The sequence below is a fragment of the Lutra lutra genome, chromosome 8 (assembly GCF_902655055.1).
Source record: "Lutra lutra chromosome 8, mLutLut1.2, whole genome shotgun sequence".
Taxonomy (NCBI): Eukaryota; Metazoa; Chordata; class Mammalia; order Carnivora; family Mustelidae; genus Lutra; species Lutra lutra.
In genome coordinates this window covers 133552070-133567531 of record NC_062285.1, presented here as the reverse complement: position 1 = coordinate 133567531, position 15462 = coordinate 133552070, and the positions used below count along the sequence as shown (strand labels likewise).

At 49.1% G+C, this 15462-nt stretch overlaps 1 protein-coding gene and 1 long non-coding RNA gene across 2 annotated transcripts in view; one reads left to right on the top strand and one right to left on the bottom strand.

Annotated features, from left to right (window-relative positions):
* Window positions 1-15462, top strand: part of CACNG2 (calcium voltage-gated channel auxiliary subunit gamma 2) — a 110609-nt gene that overhangs the window by 12075 nt on the left and 83072 nt on the right. The window lies entirely within an intron of this gene.
* Window positions 11915-15462, bottom strand: part of LOC125107511 (uncharacterized) — a 62451-nt gene continuing 58903 nt past the window's right edge. Inside the window, exon 3 of the long non-coding RNA XR_007129579.1 lies at window positions 11915-14232. This is a non-coding gene — a long non-coding RNA (uncharacterized LOC125107511). The remainder of the gene's footprint in view (window positions 14233-15462) is intronic.

Genomic DNA, 15462 nt, shown 5'->3' with positions numbered 1-15462 from the left:
CATCATAGTCAAAGGGTAGTCCTGGGTTCAAATCTCGGCCCTGTCCCTTACCAGCTAGGTGACCTTGGGCAAGGAATGTCACCTCACTGACTTGATTTCCTCAAGGGTAAATGGGGAAAGTTATATCTCACTCCTGAGCTGGCTATGACATTTTTAGTAAGATGTTCCGTGTCAAGTGTTTAGCAACAGGCTAGCTCAGAGTGCGTGCTGGTTGAATCCCAAGGGCGTGCTTATCCATCGGGGGCTTGCTACGGATCACACCTCCTGACCTAGCCAGGGGTTGCAAACGGTGACCTGCGCGTGAGTTGGGTATAGCCCTCAAATCTTCCACAAATGAAGAACTTCCCTACAAAAATCCCTATTTTCAGCTTCTCTTGAGAAAAACGATCTGGTTTTTGTAAGCATGGGCCCCTTTTCCTATCTGGCCACAATTGGCAGGGGCGCAGCAGGCAGCAGCTGTCCCGCCAGGTGTGGCAGGGGCTCTGCGGTTCCCCCCAAAGTCCCCTCTGCTCCCAAGTGTCTTCCCTGGCTGCCCGCCTCGAACGCCCAGCTCTTCTGATGCCAATGGCAGTTTGTAGACGGAGTCTTTGTCTTCTGATGGCCCCCGGTGCTGGAAATGTAAGTCAACCAAGAGCGGCCCAGGTGGGGCAGAGCCACCAACGGAATGAGGGAAGCTGTGCCTCTGGAAACAAACGCACACGGGGAACCAATGTCCCCTGGCCTCGGCTGCTGACCAGATTGATTAGGGGGAGGGGGAAGCCAGCCTCATTGGCCCCCTTTCACAAAGCATCTCTACAGTAACTTGCTGCTTGTAAACAGAGGCTCTCACCCATTTTATGCCACCCCCATAGCTTCTCGCTCAGAGGTTGACATTTTCTGACCTTGACCCCGGTTCGGGGAAGCGCACCCTGTCGTGCAGACCACGTGGTGAGCTTTATTCAATAACTAAATGGCAGGCTCCGGGGAGACAGCCCACACTGTCGCCCCGGCTGAGGAGAGAGGGCGGGGGTGTTGCTGGAGCGCGGGGGCACGGGGGATTCTCTGCTTTCCGTGGTTGCCTCAGGAAGCTTCAGAGAGAAGAGGGAAATTTCTGGAGTCTTTGGGGTTGGGGGGGGCGGGAGGCGCCCAGCCATTGCTCTGGACGGATAGGATACGAACGTGAAGCCGTGCAGCTGGATCTGGGGGATGCTCACATCTGATCCCGGCTGACACGTGTTGGATGCTTGGTATGCCAGGTTCTGTGCTGATTCGTGGGGTTCGGAAACCTGGGGAAGGGGTTCTGCCCTGCTCCCGACATCGCCCGTCCTCTTCCCTGCCTCTCCTCCCTACTTCGTTGTCTCCATCATACTTCCCACTCCCTGAATTTGTGTACAGTGTATATTATTTCTCTCCCAACCAGAACAGAAACCCTGGGGGACCAGGGTCCTTTGTCCTATTTACTGCCATAGCCCCAGGACTGAGATCAGTGTCTGGCACATAGTAGGTACTTAGTAAACGTTTGTTGGATGACAAAATACATGGCCCCGCTCTGAAAGAGATGGAGGCCTTGCAGAAGAGACAGATCCGTATGAGAAGCATTGCCAGGGAGCTCCCACGCCGATAAAGTTGTGGGTATGGGAGGGACGAGACAGCAGATCTATTTGGGGAGGTCAGGAAAGGGATTCTTGGGAAATGCCCTCTGCAATGGGCTTTGAAGCATGAATAGGAGTTTGCCCAGTAGATCTGAAGAGAATGGCCCAAAGAAGGACATGACACTACCTGAGGATGCCCCCATGCAGGTGGGGCCAAGGAGAGAGCAGGGTGCCTGTTCTAGAGCAGCATTTTCAAACACTCATGGAAACACTAAGCCCCTGAGAGTCTTACTGACCAGCTGGTGGTGATTCAGGGGGGCTCAATGCAGGGGCTGAGATGCTGTTTCTAGCTCCCAGGTGAGGGTGATGTTACAGGTCTGCAGGCCACGCTTTGAGAAACAAGGTTTTGGAGCATGGCCAAAGGACACGGATCTAAAGCCTGACTGTGCCACTAGCCAACTGGGCCTGTTTTTGCTCACCTCTGGAATGAAGATAGTGGTCTTCCTCCCAAGCACTGAGTACGTTCAGAACACCTGAGTTTGGTAAAGCCATTAGTTCAGTCCCTGGCCCCTCCCATCAGTATGTTTCCGCTAATGTGATTATTTAGGGTTAAAGGTGGTGCCCACAGGTGTGACAGGAATGGATGGTTTTCCCTGAGAGCTGATGGTGTTTGAGGGTCTCCTGTGTGTTGGGCCGTGTCCTAAGGACCACATGCATGTCACTTTGCTTAGACCACAGAGCACTCTGTGACGTGGGTGTCATGATTTTTTTCTTCCCAGTAGGAAACAAAGGGAGCATATTCACCTCCTATGACTGCTATAGCAAATCACCCCAAGCTTAATAACTTAAAATAATACCAACTTATCACCCTTAGAGTTCAGGAGCTCAGGAGTCTGGAATTGGTCTCTCTGGTCTGAAATCAAGGTGTCAATGGGGCTGTGTTCCTTCTGGAGGCTCTAAGGGTGAATCTGTTTCCTGGCCTTTTCCAGTTTCTAGAGATGGCCCTTGTTCTATTGGGGCAGAAGGGCTTCCTCCATCTTCAAAGCTGGCAAGTGCCAGGCACAGTCCTTCTCATGTTGCATCCCTCTGACTCTTGACTCTTCTGCCTCCTTCCTCCACATTTAAGGACCCTCGTGATTACATCGGGCCTGCCTGGATAATCCAGATAATCTCCCTCTCTTAAGATCAGCTGATCAGCAACCTTAATTCCCCCTTGCCATGCAGTGGAACATATTCGTGGGTTACAGGAATTGAGATGTGGGCACCTTCAGCAGGCCATTACTCTGCCCAAAATAGGAAGTGAGTGTTTAAAGATCCCCTAATGCCACAACCTCAGAATGGTACTCCTGGAGGGTATTTTGGAGCTTGTATCAGGAAGGATTAGACTTGACAAGTAACAGAAACATAAAATGAACAGAGGCTTAAATAAAACAAAAGTTTATCCTCTCTTAAGTAAACCAATCTGGAGACATGTAGTACAAGCTTGGTGTACAGGTGCCACAAAGAGGTTAGCAATGCAAGCGCCTACCAGCTCCCTGCTCCACCATCCCTCTGGTGTGGCCTTCAACCTCACAGTCTATGATGGCTGCCAGAGCTCCAGCCACTGTCCTCATGTTCCAGGCATCAAGGTGGAGAATGGCACAAAGAGACACAAGCAGAGGGCACCTGTCACATGGTTCTTTTTTTTTAAGATTTTATTTATTTATTTGACAGAGATCACAAGTAGGCAGAGAGGCAGACAGAGAAAAAGGAAGGGAAGCAGGCTCCCTGCTGAGCAGAGAGCCCGATGCGGCGCTCCATCCCAGGACCCTGGGATCATGACCCGAGCCGAAGGCAGAGGCTTTAACCCACTGAGCCACCCAGGCGCCCCTGTCACATGGTTCTTAAGGGAGTTTCCTAAAAGATATCACATAACATTTTTGCTTCAGTCATTGGCCAGAAGTGTCACCTGACCATACATTCCTTCTAAGGAAGTCTAGAAAAGAGCATCTTTATTCCAGGTTGAGGGAAAATATCTACCAGTACAGCCAGAGAGCTCATCTAGTCCAGACCTCGTGGCCAAAGAACTTGAGGCCCAGAGAGAGAGGGGACCCCACCAGTGCCATCAAGCCAGCCAACACTCCAGGACCTGTACACCCTGCTCCTTCCCGGCATTTAGTGCAGAGCCTCCAGCACCCAGCAGGGCACTCAGGACGTAGTAGGAGCTCAGTAATAGTTGTGGGACTAAAGAACTTTTGCCATCCTGCAACACCAAACAATCCCCCGTGGACCACACACGCTGCCTCTCTCTGGGCAGGGCTGCCTGTGCTCCTGGATCTCTATCCCATTGCTCCCACCGATACCTCTGTGCATCCTTGGGTGAGCTCCAGGCTTCTCTACCTGTCCCATGAAGTCACATGGAAGGGCAGCAGGATCTGGCCAAAGGGAACCTTCAGATAGCACTGAGACACAGAGGGATGGGGACATCTGCTTGGAGACTGGGCTTTATGTCTGGGGGGTGGGGATGGCCAGAAACTGTCTGGCATTCCGCAGTGGCAGAGTTCACGCCAACACGGTGAAGTGGGGGACGGAGACTGATCAAAGCCCGAGGCCAGGCAGCCACCCATCTTCCCACAGGCTGCAAAAGCCAAAGGCTGAGCGTCTGCTGCCCCTGCAAGTTCAGATGTGCGCAAAGACCTTATACTTTCTCAGGCTTCTCTGTTTTCAAGCCTCTGTCTCCTCAAGTAGGTAATAAGGCTCTTGAGACAGGGGACTGTCCGATCTGCCTGTGTGCCCCATTGCCCGGTGGGGTGCCTAGCACATGAACACTTGGTCCATAAACATGGGACTGGACAGTCAGTCAGAATGAAGTAGCCGTGCCAGCGTCTGGCACATAGTAGGCTCTCGGCAAACTGTTCTAAGGAAAGAAGAGATAAAAGGAGGAAAGGGGGGAAAGATGAAAAGATAGATGCAGGAAGGGAGGGATCAATTGGCTTGAGTCTTGGCTTGCTGTGGAAGCAGCGGCTCGGAGAACAGGCTGCTCTCCTGGCCTCCGCCCCGCAAGAGCAGAATTCCTTCCCCCAGGACTGAGTTCACAGGAGAACAGAAGAATCTGGCCTGGAAGATCTGTTTCAAAGGGCCTCCCCTCCAGCTTGAGAACACTGTGCCTTTCGGGCTTCCCAGGGGGCCTCGGTGGCCACGGCGCCTGGCACCAGGGTTCCACGGACCTGGCTAGAGGCAGAATAGGTGGGGTGACAGATGCACGCGAGGGAAAGAGTAGTGAAGGGGAGAGGACACCTCCCCACCTCCAGCTCCATGTCTAAGACAGTGGCTTAAAAAGGGAGAGCCCAGGAGAGCAGGAGGCGGGACCAAGGAACAAACAGGAAGCAGAAACTCAGCAAAATGAGGTTGGTGCTGAGGGGAGAGCCTGCAAAGGATGGGCAGAGGGTGCTGGGAGGGAGGGAAGACAGCCGGGCATGGGGGCCAACCCCTCTCAGAACAGATGGAGCAACAGAGCCACAGGGTCCGTGACAGTTCGTCGGAGAAAAGAGAAGCAGCAGCAGAACTCCAAGAGGGGTCTCACCCCAGGCAGGGACAGACACCCCTTTCCAGCCCCAAAAACACTTCAGGAGGAGAATTCACCCACACCCAGAGAGTGCAGAGAACCACCAGGCAGGGGAGGAATGTTCGTGGACTGAGGGATGAAGCCACAAAGCCTGTGGCCAGGATTTGGGCTAAAATTACAGGCCAGGTGACAGGACCACACACCAGAGCAGCCTGGGACCATAGATTTTCCCTAGAACCCAACCACATCCTGCCCTAGTTTCTTCCCTGATTGATTAAGCAGCACGATCCAACAGAAAGAGCTCTTTCTTTAGGGCATCAGATGGGCGTGGGTTTGAAACCCGACCAGCTCCGCAACCCTGGGGAGGGGGTTATTCTCTGCCATCTCTCATCTGCCCCAGAACATAGGAATTATAATGCGTACCACACAGTGCATTATAAAATTTAATATAATCTCTATAAAGCACTTGTACACAGAATAGGGGTTCAAAAGATCACCGATGTTGCAAATCGAGATTTACCAGCCTTCCGTCATTTGGGTACCCCCTTCTTTACGTTTGCTGTATCCAGGTACCACCTATATTGTTATTAATTGAACAGTTCTCTTTAACTGACCCTGTTTTAGCCTCATCCTAAGCAATAATAGGCAAGGAATCGTTGGCTTGATGCACAAGTGAAAATTATAACACACGTTAAAAATTCTCCACTTAGATCGGTTGAAATGTTCATCCCTCTACCAACTAAATTCATCCCAGATACCACAACAGCCCATCATTCACTTGGCAAAAGCACCATTCTGACTTATAAACCATCCACCAGGTTTGAAGAAGATGGAGAGACTGGCGTCCCTTCATCCTCATTACTCACTGACTTTCTTCTTTAGTGGCAGGGGGTCACTGGCATGGAAAGCAAAGAGAAAGTCAGAGGCCAATCCACAGAAATTGCTTGGACTCCAAGAGCCTTTCTGTGGCATAGGGAACACTCAGCTCTTCGTTAAAATTTGACCCATGCTTACATCTCTGGAAGGGCAATGGTGTGGACTACAGCCCAAAGAGAGGTTGTGAGCCTATCTCCCTTGCTGACAGATGGGCTTGAGCTGGAGGACTTGCCCTCTGTTTTCCCATAGGGTCTTCAGGAACCTGAAGAGGGTCAGGAGATGTCCCCTCACAAGACCACCTAAGTGAAAGGAATTCGCTCTTTCCTCTGCATCTACTGGAAGTAAAGGGATTTCCTTCTCTACTCTAGAGTCTCTCAAACATCGAGGGATTTGCCCCTAGTTTGAAAAAGTGCTATGAGATCTCTCAGTAACGATTATCCTTGGGAGTGAGACCAGCCTTGTAGGAATAGTAATGATCATCTAGCATGACAGTAATTGCAGAAAGGACTTGGACGGTCTGGGACAAGTTCACAATAATGTGAGTTAGGACTCCAGGTGTTGGGTCAGAGCGGAGGAACACAGGTACGTCCTTTTCTACTTTGGGTCCTGACTCAACCACTTGGTTTCCAGGCTCATCTGTAGAGCATGCTCTTGAAATTGTAGCTCAGAACGTCACCCCAAACATGTTTTTCCTGGAGATCCAGCACTGTCTTGTTACAGCCTAGACCGCTGAGAAGAGACAGTCATTTCTTAAGCAGTTGAACAAATCAACACATTATTAAAGGTATAAACTAATTGCGGGGTATTAACGTGGGGGCCTAGAAATAAATCACCCTCTATGCGGCCATGAATGCAGAGGCTGGGAAAGAAAGAAAGGATGCCTCAAAGAAAGAATTGAGAGCAGTGTGCCTTCCCTTTGGAGGGGCCTGAGCTGACATGAACTAGTTGGCTCTAAGAGCCCCCTTTGGGATGACAGGCGTGGGGGAAGTAAGCGTTCTCGCAATGAAGCTGATGGGATTTTAATAGCCAGACAGATGGCCTGAGAAAAAAGGGAAGATTTTTTTTCAAATGAGGGAAAACACTTCCATAGCTTTCCTTCAATTAAAACAAAGTGAGAGCCCTCCGTGTCGGGAAGATTTATCACCATTATTAGTATTGTCAGTTTGGAGGTCTTTTTTTTTAATAATTGCATGATTAAGCATCAATAATAAAGTAGGGTAGTATTTTACAACAAATTAGAGGGTGTAGATGTCCACTGACTTTCAATGCAATTATTACCACTTTGGCCTCATTTGATTTCACAATAATGATCCCAAATAATTGTGTTGTTGCTCTTCTTATTTATACAATCAAATATTTATTGCTTATTGGATTTTTTAGTGGCCATCCTCCTAGCAACTGCAGGTTCCACACAAGCCACCGGTGAGCAGCCAGCATCTTGTACCACAAAGCCTAGTAAGAGGAGGAAATGCAAAAAAAAAAAAAAAAAAAAAAAAAAAAAGGAGGCATTCAAAAGAAAGAGAGGCTAGAGAGGAAAGGAAGAGAAGAAAACATCTGCTGAGCAACCCCCCTAGGTGCTGAGGGCTTTCATTGTATCCTCAGAACCACATGTAGCATCTGTCTTAAAGTCTCGTGTAGCAGGGAGGAGACTAAGGAGCTAAGAGAATAAGTAATTCATCCAAAGTGGCACAAATAACAGGTGCAGAGGTGGGGGCCAGTTTCAGGGCTCCCTCTTCACCCTCTTCACTCCAGCAAGGTGCTTGCCACCCTGTAACTCCTTCTCCAGGTATTACCATACTGTGAGAATCATCCCTGTCCATGGAGAAGGGCTATCCAGGGGTTAAAGGCAGCAAATCCACAGGGGAATTCTACCTCCAGGTCTGCCTATGTTACACTTCCTTAATCCAATGAACTGATTCTCCTAATGGCTAAACATTGTAAAGATAAGCTGATGGTAGAGGGATTGCTGACCCCCAAGACCATGCAGCCCAGGCATCCTTTATCTGTGCCCAAAATGGACACTATAGCAGAGGAGGAAGTGATATTCCATAGGAAATATACATGTACCAAGTACATGTCTAGCATGGGCTGGGTACTTTGGGAGCTACCACTGTATAGACTTTCTTTCATTCAATCTCTACCATGTTTCCTGCATGGCAGTAATTCCCATTGCACAGATGAGAGAACTGAGACCAAAAGAAAAATGACCTTTTCAGGTTAGTTGCTGGTGGCGTTGGAATTTAAATCCTAGATACCCAATGGATTCTAAACATTAGTAATCAATTTTACTTCAGCATCAGGGTCATGAATTTCGATAAAGGACAAAAGGAAGGAGTGGGAGAGATTTAGGATGTGGTCTGAAAAGAGACTAAGAATAATGGTGGCTGCCCAAGGGTCTACGGGTTTAAGTCCTCTCCTGCCTGAAAGCTGACACTCAAGTCCAATTCAGCAAGCACTCACTGGTTGTCAACAATGTGCCCATCATGTCCCTAAAGCACCAGGTGCCAACCAAAGGTTTGGATTTACTGCCTTCTTCCATTTTAGAAGCTTTTGATGCTGAATAAAAAGATGTACTCTTTTCCCCACAGAAAGATAAAATAATTGAGTTGCTCTTCACTGTGCTGTTTCCAAATAAGAAAGTTCTGGTCTCTGTACTAGGGCGTTTGGAAGCATTCTCTATGTGCTAGGTTGCTGCATTGGTTCGCTTTAGGCTTTGAGCTCCAAACCAACTGCAAGTGAGGGTGGAGGTCTGAAGAAAAAGAAAAAGGGAAAAGTCACTGAAATGCAACCCAAAAGAGAAAGAAGAAGATGACAGGTAGACAGATGATGGATAGTTTGATAGATAAATGGATGGATAGATAGATTGATTGATCAATTGACAAGATAGGCAAATCTTGAGTTTCTAACTTATGAAGAAAGCAGATAAAAAAATTTTTAAATAAAACATAAGACATCATATTTCTATTTTTCATTCCTGTTCTTTATTTAAAAAATAAATTTATGGGGTGCTGAGTGACTCAGTCAGTTGAGCAACCAATTCTTGGTTTCGTCTCAGGTTGTAATCTCAGGGTCATAAGATGAGCTCTGCATTGGGCTCCATGCTCAACAAGGAGTCTGAGTGGGGTCCTCTCCCTCTGCCCCTGCCCCAGCCTCTGCTCTCTCTTTCTCTCCCTCTCAAATAAATAAATAAAATTAATCTTAAAATTTTCAAAAGATAAAAAATAAATTTATAAAAAGGTTGACAGGAAAAAAGAATAAGAGTGCAGGACAGATTCAGAGTTGTTAGATGTGGTGTGCTGGTAAAAATAAAGGTACTGGTGAAGAAGGTGATGGTGGTGGTGGTGGCAATGATGATGATAATGGTGGTGGTGGTAATGATAGTGTTAGTAGTGATGGTGATGGGAGTAGTGGTAATGGTGGTGATGATGAAGGTGGTGATGATGAAGGTGGTGATGGTAGTACTGATGGTGGTGATAATGGTTGTAGTGGTGGTGGTGGTGATGGTAGTGGTGAGAGTAGTGGTGATGGTGGTGGTGATGATGGTGGTGGTGGTGATGGTGTGATGGTGGTGGTGGTGATGGTGGTGGTGGTGATGGTGGCATCCTTTATCTGTGCCAAAAATGGACACCATAGCGGTGTCCACCACCATCACCATGGTGGTGATGGTAGTGGTGGTGGTGGTGGTGGTGGTGATGGTGCTAGTGATGGTGGTGATGATGGTGGTGGTAGTGATGGAGGTAGTGGTGATGGTGGTGGTAATGGTGGTGGTGGTGGTGATGATGGTGGTGGTGATGGTGGTGGTGGTAGCAGTGATGGTAGTAGTGGTGATGCTGGTAGGGTGATGGTGGTGGTAATGGTGGTGATTGTGGTGGTGATCATGGTGGTGGTGATGGTGGTGGTGGTAGTAGTAATGGTGGCAGTGGTGATGGTGGCAGTGGTGGTGATGGTGATGAGAGGTAGTAATGAAGGTGGTAATGATCGAGATGGTAATGACATTAATGATCACAGGGATTGTCATCATAAGAACATTTGGAACAGTCTTCATAGCATCCAAAGCCTTTTAACTCATGTTACTTCATTTTAGAAGAGAAATTCTGTTCATACCAATATGCTGGATTTATCAAAACAACAACTATCTCTAATTCTAGTTCCACCTCGAGTGTCACCCAGCTCAGCCAAGTTCAGAGAAAAGCAAGGAGAGCAACAGGCTCTTCCTGAATCAAACACAAATGGACCAGTGGGCAGGGACGAGTAAACAGTTACAGAAGGGAGGACGAGGCTCTGAAAGCCCTCTTGTGCCCTCCCTCAACCACCTGCCCCCAGACCAAGGTCATTCACCCAAATCAGTCCCCAAAATTGATAGTACGTGATATCTTTGTCACCTGATAGCTGCTTAAGAGCTTTTATGAAATGCAAAAATGATGGTGGTCTGGTTCCTAGTGGCTAAATAAAAAATCATCTGTGATAATTAAAACATATTTACTTTTTAATTAGATAGCAACCGAGAATGAGGAGTCCATGGAGAGCAATCTCCTATAACCTCTTAAGGAGTCCCACTGACATGGCCAAGGGGGCATATGGTGGCTGGTGCCTTTGCTCTTTCCCACATTTTCCTGTAAAGACCTTCAGCCCTGAGCTGTCCACAACACCACCAGAACCGTTCACACATCATATTTTTTTATAAAGAAAATTCAAAATGCTGATGGATATGCTGCCAACAAAATGATTTCTTCAAAAATAAGCTAATAACAGAACATTGGATTAAGGCACAGGCAGCTGTGCAGTTTCCTCTGGTCATGCCAGGTGCCAAAACAATTGTCTGCCCTGGGTTGTGCTGAAAACTTTGGGAATGTTGGCTGTGTCGAAGGGCTGGACGTTCCAGCAATAACACCACCCACGTGTCTTTGGGAAGAGGGGGGTGCTATGATATTGATGACCTGAGTAAAGTTTGAGGAGTGGGAGAATCAGGTCAAATCCCTGTAAACGTACCTGGGGAAAGAAAAGATTGCCGCTAACGGTAGAGCTGTGTCTTCAGCCCTGAAAGAAGGGACTGGTGTCACCTGTACAAAGGGAAGGTAAACGTCTGGCTCTGGTCCACCGGGGCAGGGGAGGGGAACAGGTGTGAATGACTAGCATGGAGGTGGAAATTAGGTCAGATCTGTAGTGTGGGGAGGCGTAGGGGAAATGTTATCGCATGTGCATAGGGAAGGATGGAGCCAAATTGGGTCACGTCTTTGTGGAAATGATGAGAGAATTGGGTCAGAACTGTGGGGGAGAACGCTCGAGAATTGGGTCGCGTCTTTGGATAGAAGGGGGAATTGGGTCAAATGTGAATGCGTATGGAAAGAGGGTAGTAGAAGGTGATAGAGAGAGTGGGCTGATCCTCTAAGATCAGAGGGGAAGGGGATGAGGAAGAACCTTTGATGCACACAAGGGTTAAAAATTGAGCTTCTGACTGATGGTCCTTTTTTCCCAGTTCTGTGGACTTGCTGGCTCCCCTCACGTAACATTGGACAAAGTCAGGCTTTCCTCCTCCTACCCCAAATTGTGTGTCATTAACCTCAGCCAGGACAGGGTGTGATTCATTCTTCAGCGCTTTGCAAGCCAACCCCAATCGGCATTTGGGGAGGTAACAGTTCCATAACTTGGTGTGGCCTCATTTTACCTGGGATGTGAGCCTGGTAAACAGCCACCCTCCCTTTGGGCTTCAGCGTATCAACAGATCCAACACCAATTTTCGCTTCTTTCCACCCGCTGGCGTGGTTGCCTGACCTCATGACTCGGAGCCTCAAAGTACATTTTGTAAATAACAGCTGAGTAATAAGTTCATATTAGTGACCTCCAAACTGGCTTTGTTCAAGTCTGTGCAATCAGGGGCGGCCGAGCCACGACAGTACTCAAAACCGTACTTAAAAGGAAAGTACTTTTATTAATTAACTGAGCTCCTATTGGCCACTTGGTTGAATAGAACTATTCTCAGGGCAAAAACAGAATGTGCTGTTCACAACTCTGTCCGCGGTGACACTCTATGGAGAAAATGTATTAAATCCGCAGAACTTTATTACAATTGAACAGAGCCACAGGGTCAGCACACGCCAGTATAAACTTCTCCAGTAATTTCAGCTTCATTTATACCCATGTGGGTTAAGCAGGGTTTCTATTAAAACGGATGGTACCCCCCTGACCTGCCAGGTCCTCCTGGGACCTAAGTAGGGAGTTATAATGAATCTGCCCAGATAGGACCTCATTGGTTAAATCTGCATTTTGGCTTCTTCTGAGAATTCCCTTGTATTGAGATGGATCATAGTGATTAATGACATAGACTTCAGTGGTGTGTGGACCACTCTGGCGCATCCTGGAGAAAGATGCTCGTGGAGACAGTACAGTGATAGGGAAACCATATTATTCCCTGTGCCCCATACAATGTTTAAGACATGAGATATCCAAGCACCAATGCTTTCTATTCTTAAGGGGATTCTAGGGGTATTTTGGAATTACGGGGATGGATGCCTGACAAATATACGTTTAGATCAAATACGTTGACTCTGGTTTTCCTGGTCTCTTGGAATCTTTGAATGTAGAAGGATCTCGCAGAGTCTGAAAGCCTTCACCAGGAAGCAGAGAGAGAGGGACTGAAAGAGAGCCATTCCCTCTGCAATTCAAATCAAACCTTCATTTTCCGCCGCAGAGTTATTTTAAGTCATTCATTATTATTTTTCCTCTGAAGCGCAGGTCGTTTGATACCGCAAGATTGTTAGAACCAAAGAGCATAAAGAGGACACTGAAGTATTATTCCTGCTGCAATTTCAGATGAATTTGGTGCTGACAAAAGATTTTTAAAACACACATACGTGTGCGTGCACACACACACTTCATATTACAAGAGGCAGAAAGAGAGACGAGTCTTCCGATCGGCAGCTGAGGGAAATGAGGTCCCTGCCATTTTTCCAGGGTGCTCGCCGAGGCTGGCCGGTAGATGTTCCAAGCAGCAGGGGTAGGGGAAATGGCACCAGATGTGGAGGTCTGGGCTAGAGGCCGTCTGCTTTTCCACTTCTGGGTGGTGTGACCTTGACGGAAGCCCTTTCTTCCCCCTCCGAGGCTGTCTGCCCCTCTGGAAAACAGATAGTGTAGGTAATTCCTAACACCTCAGTAGGGAGCCACAGCGTACAAAGGACCCTCTTGCAGAGGGCCTCCTCCGAGCAGTCTCCCTGGAATGGGGTGTTGACAAGGTCTGGGCTTCGCAGGGTAGATCTGAGACTACAGTGATTAATATAGGGAGTCAGCTGGTGACCTGAGGCCAGTGGCTTCTCCTCTCTGAGCCTCGCAATTCTCATCAAGACGAGCGATGCCGCTACTGCAGTGACGGGGGACACATGCCTGACACACGGCAGGTATACCGTGAGTGGTATCAATTTGCCTTAGTCACAGGCGGCAAATTCTCTTCTCCTAAAGAGAGGGCCATGGTCCCAAACAGTGAAGGATCTGCGGCTCCCACTAGAGAGTCAGGTTTGGAGGGACTTCAAGACCATAGTAATTAAAGGGAGGTCCAGACGGCTGGTGTGCGGTGACAGCAACAGGGAGCACGAGATCAGCTGCGTCTGTGTGGCCGGCTGTACATATCGCATGTCTGACTTCCTCAGGAGATGGCGTGAGGCAAGCCTCCCCCCCAAGGGCTGGGGCAGGACTGCAAGGGGGCCTGGACACCCCTGCAGGTCCTGTGTGACTGGTAGGCACCCACTGCCTCCAAATCGGCTTCCCTCTTGGTGCCTCTTTAGAATGAGGGAACGGGGGCATGCCTGGCTCCTGGCGTCGCTGTGAGGGTCCAGCCCAACAGTGCAGAGCGTGGTCCGTAAGGATGGCAGCTGTCACTGCCATCTTGTTGTCTCTGTTGTCAGTGGTAGCTCAGAAGATTCAGATCAGCCTTTCTCTCCCTCCCTCTCTCTCTGTCTCAAATATCTCCCTATGGAAAGGGAAGGAGCAGGGAGCCGGGTCCTTTGGAGCCCCTGACACCGCAGTGACAGCCGTGTCTTCAGCTGGCAGGGTGACATCGGAAGCTTAATGTCACCCAGCAGGCCCGTGGTTTTTTGATGGGACGTAATTCCTAGGACCGTTATCCATACAAATGAGACTTGCCATCTTGGATGTACTCCCAGCTCTCTGAAAAAAGTCAACATCCAGAAGCACCCATGTCACAGGGTGGCATTCACTCCCACGTGGCTTCAGGAGCTCTCTGAAGCGCACCTGTTGGGTCAGAGAAGGAGACAAGGGGAAAGGCCCAATACTTTTCAATCCCTCACCTCCTTAAGTTACCATATTCCGCACTCCCCCAGGCCGACAAATACCAAAAACCAGAATTCACTGAGCACCTACTATGTGCGGGGCGCTGTTCAAAATGACGGGCTTGTATTATTTCACTTTAATCCTGATTACCAACAACCCTTGGAGATGTTCCCACGATCAAACACATGAGGAAGGAGGCTGCGGGAGAGTCACACAGCCAATCAGCCGAGAGCCGGTTGCAAATCTCGCTCCAGGGTGCCCACCTTGAACCCCTGCAACTTGAGTCGAGCACCATGATTCCGAGCAAGGTTTAGGGACTCAAACTGCCTGTGTTCAATCCAACTGTTTTGGTGGCTGCCCAAGGCCTTGGCTTCCCCATCTGTCAAATGGGAATGAGTTTACCCTGGGTCCTCGCTGAGGAGGAGGTGAAGTCGCTTTCCCGTGGTCACCCCTCCCCCTGCTCAGAGGCAGTAGAGCCAAGATGGTGGCCCAGCCCCATGGCACCATCACCCATGGACCAACATCAGTTCCACAGCTGTCCACTGCAGGGTGGGGGCCCAGCCAGCTGATCTCCTTGGTCTCCAGGGCTGCCTTGACCAAGCACGGGCATTGCCAGGCCTTTCTTGATCCTAAGGAAGGGATGGGCCACCAGCTGCCCAAGCCCCATGGTCCACCAGCAATCAAGGGCAGCTGCGAGAGACTCACATGGCCCATTACTAGTTTACCCCATTCCCTCACTCACTGCACTCTCCCCTCCAGATGCTCGCTGCCACCTCTCCCACTCCCCTGAGCATTGTCAGTTCCTAGAATGACAAGCAGAGATGACATAGGTTAGAACTCTGGTACTTCATCAACTGTAAAGTGCGCTACCCAGGTGGGGGCTTGGCACGGAGGCTGGAACCGCTGGGCAGAGTCCAACGCCCTTCTTCCCCTACCTGAGCTCACCAACTCCGCTTCCTCTAGCAACAGCGCAGCAGCAGGGTGCCAGCCCTCTCTGCTTTCTCCCAGCTCTTGGGGGTCACACCTCCTTCTTCTCGTCTCCCCTTGCCCCCCTCTCCCTCCACCTACAGTGTTCTTGCCTCTTCTTTCCACCAGAATGACCCCTCCATACAGATGCTGTTTCTACTGCATTTAAGAATTTGTAAAAGAGATCAGTGTGCCTTCTGCAAGATACTTTCTTCATAGGCGACT